Here is a 9,996-nt window from a genome sequence, read left to right on the forward strand (position 1 = left end):
ATCCACTTGGTCGAAGGTCTTCCCCTCCTTTGCTGAACCTCCACCCTTCCCAGCATCATGTCCTTCTCCAAGAAACAGCCCCTCCAAGCAACATGCCCAAAATATGTGAGGTGAAGCCTCATCATTCTTGCTTCCAAAGAGCGCTCTAGCCGCACCCTCTCCAGGATATAATCTGTTCATGTGGCCGTCCATGGGATGTTCAGTGCTCTTCTCCAACACCACAGCTCAAAGGCATCAATTCTTCATCGGTCACCTTTATTCACTGTGCAGGTCTCAGATGCATAGCAAGTGACTGGAAAGACTATGGCCTGAATCAGACGTACCTTAGTCCTCAAAGTGACCTCATTACTTCTCAATAACTTGGAGAGATCCCTAACTGCAGATTTTCCCAGTGTGATGCGTCTCCTTATTTCCTGCTTGGTGGTACTAAGGGACCATCGTGACCTTAGGTTCAACAAAAGGAAACACTTGCCTTTACAATCACTAAATGCCTCAACCCATTTTTGCAATCTCTGTGGCCTCTTGATGAGCATCTTCTCTTCCCCTTTTCATTGACTGTCTGCTTACCAACTTGCTGCCCTTCTCCAGGGACTGGCTACTCTTGTTAATTGCAACTAAAAGAATTTTTATTATGGTGCCTGTTGAAGAGGAATGCTTCTTTTCCTGTTTCTCTGGTCTTTGTGAGGAGCAATTTTCTCTAATCCCTCTTGGCCTCTTTCCCTTACTCATTCCTGCTCCGGGAGCCGGAGTGAGCTATCTGGCTGTTGTGTGATGACAGACACTGTGACATTGTAGTAAGTTTGTAAATTGGGAATTATGCTTCTACCATCTTGGTTCTTCTATTTCAAGATTGTTTGGACTACTCTGTGTCCTTTGCATTTCCGTATGAGCCTTAGCTGGGATTCTGCTACAGCTTGTGGTAAACCTGTGGTAAATAAATGTGAGAATATTAACATCTTAACACTATTATGTCTCCTGATCCTTAAACATAGGATAGCTCTCTACTTATTTAGACTTTTAATTATTTTTCAACAATGTTACATAGATCTCGGTATACAAGTCCTTGTTTTGTTAAATATTTTTTCATAAATATTCTATTATTTTTTATGTTATAAGGTCTCCAGTTTATACAAACAGTTTGAACTTGGTTACAAAGTTGCCAGGTCCAATTTACCAACAGTTCAGAGGAAGAAACTGCTTCAAACAAGAGGGTAGAGAGTCAACAAAGGAGAGGAAGACCATTGACCAGGTGGATTGATAATGTAACTATTGCAATGGACTCTAATATGTCAGGAAGTATGAAGAAGGCACAGGATAGGACAAGGTTCAGATCTGTTGTTTGTAGGGTTGCTATGAGTCACACAAAACTCGACAGCACCTGACAACAACAACAGAGGAAGAAAGTCTAGTGGCTGCTTTTGTAATAATTACAGCCAAGAGAATCCTGATAAAGAGCAATTGTACTCTGTAACACACGGAGCTATCATGCTGTTGTTGTAGTTAGGTGCCATCGAGTCAACCACAACTCATAGTGACTCTATGAACAACAGATCTGAATCCAGCCCTATCCTGTTCCATCTTCATCTCTGCCTGCTTGAGTCCATTGTTAAAGTCACTGTGTCAATCCATCTCACTGACAATCTTTCCCTCTTTCACTGACCCTCCACTTTTCCAAACATGATGTACTTTGCCAGTGATTGGCCCCTTCTAATAGCATACCCAAAATATGTGAGTCAAAGTTTCACCATCTTTCCCTGTAAGGAGCATCCTGGCTTCACCCTCTCCAATACATAGTTTTTGTTCTCTTGGAAGTCCATGGGATATTTTTAATTACTCTTTCCTAGTATCACAACTCTGGAGACTAAGGTGCGCCTGATACAGGACATGACCTCTGCAATCACTTGCTATGCATCAGAAAGTTGGACAATGACTAGGGAGGATAGAAGGAGAATTGATGCCTTTGATCTGTGGTGCTGGAGAAGAGTATTGACTGCTAAGAAAACAGATTCATTCTGGAGAAGGTTAAACCAGGCTACTGCTTGGAGTCAAGGATTCTAGACATGTTGCAAGGAGGGACCAGTCCTTGGAAAAGGACATCATGCTTGGGAGGGTGGAGGGACAGTGCAGGAGCGGAAGAACCTCTATGAAGTGGATTGATTCAGTGACTGGGGTAATGAAGGTAGGTGTCGGAGACAGTGAGATTGCCACAAGACAAAGCAGGGTTTAGGGCTGTTGTACATAGGGTCGCTATGAGTCACAGGTGACTTGACGGCATATAACAATAACAACAACAACAGCAGTATTACAACTCAAGGAATCAATTCTTCTTCTGTCATCCTTAGTTACTGTCCAACTCTCAGATGCATAGCAAGTAACTGAAAAGACTATGGCTTGGGTCAGTTGTACCTTGGTTTTCAAATTGATGTCATTGTTCTTCAGCACTTTGGAGAGATCCTTTTTTTTTTGTTTTTTGGGTTTTTTTTTTGGAGAGATCCTTGACTGTAGACTTTCCCAGTGCTGTGTCTTTTGATTTCCTGACTGCTTGTACCAAGGTTTTTTTTATTTTGGATCCAAATGAAATAATTCACCACTTCAATCTTTTGCCTATTGGTCCAGCAGTGAGAATTTTTGTCTTTTGATCTTGAGATGTAATCCATATTAAAGGCCCTTGATCTTCTGCAAGAAGCACTTCAATTCCTCCCCATTTTCAGCAAATTGCCTAAAACACAGGTTGTTAATGCATCTTCCTCAAATCCTGGCACATTCTTCTTCATAAAGTCCAGCTTCTCAAATTATTTGCTTATTATACTGATTGAATGGGCATAGAGAAAGAATATAGCCCTGGTACACACCTTTCTTGACTTTAAGCCAAGCGGCATTTAATTCCATTTGGACAGAACTTCTAGGTATAGATTTCAAAAGTGCAATTAAGTGTTCTGGAATTTCCATTCTTCTCAATGTTGATCCTAGTTTGTTATGCTCCACACAGTCAAATACCTCTGCATCATCCATAAAACACAGACAGACTTCTCCTAGTATCCTCTACTTTCAGCCAAGATTTATCTGACATCAGCAATGATACGCCTGGTGCCATGGCTTCTTCCAAACCCAGCTTGAGCTTCTGGCAGTTCTCTGTCAATGAATTGTTCTAACCAGTTTTGGATGATCTTCAACAAGGTTTTGCTTGAGTGTAATAATAATGATATTTGTGGATAATTACTACCTTCTGTTGTATCACCTTTCTTGAGAATGGGAACAAATATCAATGTAGGGTGTGTTTTAATGCAATTACTTTTGAGCTAGAAAAGAGCAGATTAGACACAGAGAAAATCATGGAAGAATGTTGGAATAATGGACAGACACCACATGAAGATCTCCAAGGAAGACAGAGAAAAACACTAGAGCAATTGGGACAAGATTTTCCTCACAAGTCGACAGGGAACACTTTCCCCTATGCCTGCATTCTGAAGTCAGATGCTGAACTTCATAAACTTTGAGAGAAGGTGGATAAAAAATTTAGTTCATTAAAGCCAAACACTTGTGGTATTTCTGTTGTAGCAGCTCCAAGCGATTCAGACAAATGATGAATAGACGTGGTAAGAATGAACTTCCTTCTTGGCCTTGTTTTTATCTTCAAAAAAGACTCAACTCATTGCCATGGAATTAGAACTGACTCATTGCTGAAGCTCCAGCCAGTTTCCAAGACTTTAAACTGCATGTAAACTGAGATTGTCCATCTTTGGACAATCATTGATGGATCTGAATGACCAGAGAGGCTCCACTTTCAGGTTAACAGCACAACCTTATAGACTATTCTACCAGAGGTTCCTATGTTTTTGTCTAAAAGGGAGACAGTCTTGTACCGTCTAGTATAATGTTAGCTGTGTGGTTGGTGTTTTCCTTCCCCTCAATGCTTTCTATCAAGTAGGGACAAGTCTGTTCTATCTCCAGTTTAGGGGAGCTCTGGTAGCCTAGTGGCAAGAAGCTGCAATGCAATTGCAAAGGCACACAGTTCAAGAGTAATTTTTATCTTGAAGAGGTCTTTGACGCCAAGAGCCTTTTCTGTGCTTATTGAAATGATCATGTGATTCTTGCTCTTGAACTTGCTAATATTATGCTTTACATTACTTGTATTTCAAATACTAAAGCAATTTTGCAGTTCCACTTTGTCACTGGATCTTTATTATAAATAAACTTGTTATTTTTGAAAAATATAAAGTATTGAAACACAACCTAAAGCATTAAATAGAACCTGAAAACAAGACTTTTAGGACCATAAATTCGAGAAAGAAAAAAAATGTGTAAATGTTCCTCACAAACTAATGGAGTATGTCTTTGTTGTGTGCCATCCAAATTACTAAGGAGCAATGATGTCAGGTTGAGGACTAAGATGCACCTGATTTAGGCTACGGTCTTTTCAATCACCTGCTATGCATCTGAGAGCAGGACAATGAATAATAAAGACAGAAGAAGCATAGATGACTTTGAGTGGTGGTGTTGGAGAAGAGTACTGAATACCCCACAGACTGCCGAAAGAAGAAGCAGATAGGTCTTCGAGAATGTGCAGTCAGAGTGCTCCTTGAAAGCAAAGATGACAAAGCTTCATCATTTCACATAATTTTAGCATGTTGTTAGGATAGGCTATTCCCTGGAGAGGGATATTACCATACTAGGAGAGGAGGAGGGCGGGCCAAAGAGAGGAATAACTTCAACCAGATGGATAGACGCAGTAATTGCAGCAATGAGCTTGAGTACGTCAGAAATGATGAGGATGTCACAGGATAGGACAGGGTTCAGATCTATTGTTCATAGCATCATTATGAATCTTATTTGACTCAATGACACCTAATAACAATACAACAGTACTCTGAGTTAGGGGCTTTGGATTTGAATGGGTTTGTAGACCCACCTAAAATTACTGAGTGACGATGTTTACATTCTCAGAGAAGACATGAAGATGGAAGCAGGGCAAGGGGGAAGAAAGGCTTTGCTTTTAAAAAACTTAGAGCTTTTTTCTTGGTTAGACAACCTGGTATACTTCTGCATGATGATCACCTGGGTCCACCTGAAACTTAGGGAGTGCACAGCAATGCAGAGACATATTGCACGGGTACCTGTTGACCTAGCACAGACAAACTGCTTTAGATACACAAAGAAGAGGGGTGGGCTGTGGTTCAGGGACTCCTGAGGGCTCCTGTCTTGCTCTCTTTGCCCATGTGAGAGACTAAAGCTCAGAGTGGAAGAACCAGCTGGTCTTCAGCACAGGAAGTTGTGTGGCCTCTGAATTTGTGGTTGGTGTCTGGAGGAGCTGGACACAGAGGTTAGGGTTGAGGTGACCAGAAACTGACCAGATGATAGAAAGGTATTTGACACTGTGAGTTAGTGTAGATTGCTAAGTGCTGATGGTTTGCTCTGGACCAAACTTTACTTATGCTTTAAATTCCAACTGATCTTATTTTTTTAAATTCTTTTCTTTTTTATTGTGATTTTAACAAAAGTTTACGGAAAAGTTGGCTTTTCACTCATTCATTATCACACATTTTCCTCCCCACCTGACTCCAGTTATTTTTTTTTTAAAAAAAGAATATTCATTCATTTTTACATAATTTCTTCCCTTGCCCTAGCAAAGTCCACTGTGCTATGCACCTCTTATTCTGGACTGTTGTCATACAAATAATGCTCTTATTCTGGATTGTTGTCATACAAATAATGCCTAAATATATATTATTTTTAAACAGTTTTTACCTTCATATGTTCCAATGCAGTGTTCATTATTTATCCCCACTTTTCTTAAGTTTTTCCCAACCCCCATGTCAGTCCTGTTCTATAACAGTGGTGGTGAGCAGTATTTGTCCTTCTGTGACTGAGATGTTTCACTCAGCATACTGTCCTCCAGGGTCACCTGTTGGAGACTGCTAGTTCAACCTAGCTGAAGCCATTTTGTAATTCTCTAAGAACATGTCTGGACATGTTGCCCCACTCTGGGAGGATAGGTTTTGGTTTACTGGGAACGCCCTGCTAAGTTTCTGTTTACCAGATAACTTTCAGCTTACTGGAAACGACATGTTATTCTCCCCCATTGCGTACTTCTCCTCCCCTCATTGTGCTCATATATAAATATAGTGAGTGCTTTCAATAAAATGAAGACTTGATCAGAGATTTCTACTTATCTTCCTGCTTTTGTGCCTCCTGTCCCCCCCATTCTCGTTCTTCCCCTCCTAGGGTCACCGCTGAAGATCCCCGTGGGCCGGGGAAGTCACCTGTGCTGAGTAATGTCTTATGAGTTCCTTGTTTTACAGCACTGTGTAGTTAGCATTTCATTGTGTGAATATACCATAGTTTTTCTATCCAATCATTTGTTGATGGGCACTTGGGTTGCTTCCATCTGGATAAGAAGATTCTTCCCTGCAAGGACTGTGTTTGTCTCCTTGGAACACTGGCTTGATAGGGACAGGCAAATTAGAAATTGGATATTTAAAATGGGATAGAGAAAGGCAAGGGGTAGGAAGTAGTTGGTGGCTTGCATGCTCTTGTGAATGTAGTTAACAGTAAGAGGCTTGTGAGGGGCAAGTTTTTTCTTAAAATATTGAGGTCAATGCTAGAAAAGGCAGAGGGTGAACTGTAGTGGGTTTGTTTTTCAAATTGGCTTTCTTAGTTACTGCTTTGTCTTTTGCCACCTTGTTAAGTGGGATCATGTAAATACAGTATGTATACAACTGAGGATGGAATTGGTTACCCTGCCAGGTTTAAACAAAGCATGTTTAAAGGCAGAGGAGACTCCTCCTACCAACATGGTAGAAACAGAGAGTGAAGCACAGGTCTTTGGAACCAAAGACTCCTGTGCCTGTCAAACTGGGACCTTGATGAGAGCAGTAACAGCAAGGGAGAACCATAGATGACACGAAACAGACAGCCTGGGCCTGCTGCCCCACTGAGTTACCGTCTTTGTCCAAGGTCACTGGAGGGCTCAGGGGTTGGTCATTGTTATTGTTGTTGTATACTGTCGAGTCAGAACCGACTAATAGCTGACTCTGCAGTGGGTTTTCAGAAGCAATTCAATCCCAGTTCCATAGAATACATTAAAAAAAAAAAAGAATACATCAATACAATGGGAGGAGATTGCTTATCTTTCTCCTGTGGAGCAGCTGGTGAATTTGAACCTCATGCCTTAGAGAATACAGTGCAGCTAGGCCATCATTTATCGGACACAGAGAGCATTGTAATATCGACTTAGAAGGGTAAAGCTGATGGATCAAAGAGTATGCAAGCATTTCTGTGAAGCTGTGTTGATTTAATAATTGTTTCTTGTTTCTAGACTGAATTGCAACCTAGTCACATCCCTAGGAGAAAAGATACAGCCTTGATACACACTTTACTTGATTTTAAACTATGGTGTGTTCCCTTGCTCTGTTGAGCAGTAGCTTCTTGGACTAGATATAGATTTCATATGAGCATAATTAAGTATTTTGGAATTCCCATTCTTCTAAATGTTAGCTCCAGTTTGTTATGATCTACACAGTCAAATGCCTTTGCATTGTCAATAAAACACAGATAGACATTTTTCTGGTATTCTCTGCTTTCAGCCAAGAGATCTTCTAAATTCACCTTGAACTTCTGGCAGTACTATGTCAATGTATTGTTCTATTTCCTTTCTCCATATCTGTTAAATCAGTATGCTGAGCAAATAATTGGAGAAGCTGGATTATATGAAGAGGAATGTGGCAAGTTCCCCAGCGGTCCTGTGGATCTGTCTCTTGCTTCAACAGTGTTTGGACGGAACAGACCCAGCGACTTCCCTCCTTCCAGCCTCCGACTACCCTCCAACTTCACCTCCAGGCGTAACCTCAGGATCATCTCAACCATCTCCTATTTTCGGGACCAGCTAACACTTTGTTTTGTTAGCCCCAAAACCTCGACCAACTATGAGCTCTCAGATCCGTCAAAATTATTCCGCCGAAGCAGAAGCCGGCGTCAACCATCTGGTCAACCTGCACCTGCGGGCCTCTTTCGCCTACCTCTCTCTGGGTTTTTATTTTGACTGCGATGATGTGGCCTTGGAAGGCGTGGGACACTTCTTCCACAAGTTGGCGAAGGAGAAGTGCGAGGGTGCCGAGCGACTATTAAAGCTGCAAAACCAGCGCGGCGGATGAGTCCTCGTCCGAGATATCCCGAAGCCATCCCAGGATGAGTGGGGTAAAACCCTGGACACCATGCAAGCAGTGCTGGCCTTGGAGAAGAACCTAAACCAGGTCCTTCTGCATCTGCACGCCGTGGGTTCCGCCCACACTGACCTGCATCTCTGTGACTTTCTGGAGAACCACTTCCTGTACGAGGAAGTGAAACTGCTGAAGAAGATGGGTGACTATCTGACCAACATTAGAAGACTAGGCGGCCCCCAGGCTGGGCTGGGCGAGTATCTCTTTGAGCGTCTTACCCTCAAGCACGACTAGGGGTCTGCGGGGACCTGCAGGGGGAAACCTCTGTGTCCCCCTGTAATCAGCAGCAAGCTTCTCTATCCCACCCTGACGTAGAATCTTAACCACCCAGAAGTCCTTGGACCAAATGAAACAATAAAGCTTTTTGCAACAGCTAAAAAGAAAAAGAAAAAGAAAAATGTGGCATCAGGATTTGAGGAAGACACATCAACAACTTGCATATGCAGATAGAACACAGCCATGCTTGCTGAAAGCAAGAACTTTAAATGCTTTCTGGAAAAGACTACAGCCTTCAAAATATGGATTACATGTCAACACATCAAGAAAAAAAAATCCCTCACCACTGGGCTAACAGACAACATCATGATAGATGGAGAAAAGGTTGACATTATTAAAGATTCCATGTTACTTTGATCTGCAACCATCGCCCTTGGATGTGAGTCAGGAGATTAGATGTATTGTATTGTGCAATCCTGCTGTCAGCAATCTCTGGTACTAAGGAGCAATGATGTTAGTTTGAAGTACTAAGTACTAAGGAGCAATGATGTTAGTTTGAAGGCTAAGGTATGTGCCTGATTCAGGCCATGGTCTTTTTGATCACTTGTTATTCATCTGAAAGTTGGCAGTGGATGAGAAGAAGACTTGATGCCTTTGTGTTTCTAGGTGCTGGGGAAGAGCACTGAATATACCACGGACTGCCAAAAGAACGCAGGGACATGTCTGGAGAAGATGCCGCCCGAGTGCGCCTTAGAGGTAAGGATGGAAGCTTCATCTCACATGGGCATGTTGTTAGGAGGGGCTTTTCCTGGGAAAGACACACCATGCATGGAAAGGAGGAGGGTCAGCAAAAGAGAGAAAGACGTTCAACAAAATGGAGAAGATGCCACGGTGGTTGCAGTGATGGATTCAAGCGTGTTAGAGAAGATAAGAATGGCACATGGCATTACAGGGTTCAGATCTGTTGTTCCTAGAGTTTGCTGAGTCGCACTTAGTTTGACAGCATCTGGAAACAAGAACAACAGCAACAACTGCTCTAGTAACCCCTAATAGTGTGAGCTTGGTTCTGTGAGGTCTATGTGGCCATTACAATACATTATTCAACATAGCAGTAGAGCAGGGAGAACCCTGGGAAGGACGGTTGTTGTTAGACTTGGTAGAAGTAGGCGTGAGAGTGTGTGGGCATGTCTGACCTCATGAGAAATAGGTCTTCAGCTATGGATTTTTTTATTAATTTTAATGAAAGTTTACAGAGACTTAGGGTTTCCAGTCATTCATTGTCACACTTTTCTCCCTGCCCACCCCCTCCCCTCCATTCACTCTTCTCCTTGAAAAGAAAAAGAAAAATTCTTTCATTGTTATGCAATCCCTCCCCACAAGTCCACTGCACTATGCAGCCATCATTCTGGACTTCTGTAATGACAAGAATACCCATTCATATATCTCTTTTGTGGAAAGACTCGGTGGAGAAGCTCAATATCAGCAGTGAAAACCAGGCCGGGTGCTGATTGTGGGACAGACCACCAACTACTCATATGCAAGTTCAAGCTGAAGTTGAGGAAAA

This window comes from Elephantulus edwardii, unplaced genomic scaffold (genome assembly GCF_000299155.1).
Source record: "Elephantulus edwardii isolate Elephantulus edwardi_28Jun2011 unplaced genomic scaffold, EleEdw1.0 scaffold00037, whole genome shotgun sequence".
In the NCBI taxonomy this organism is placed as follows: Eukaryota; Metazoa; Chordata; class Mammalia; order Macroscelidea; family Macroscelididae; genus Elephantulus; species Elephantulus edwardii.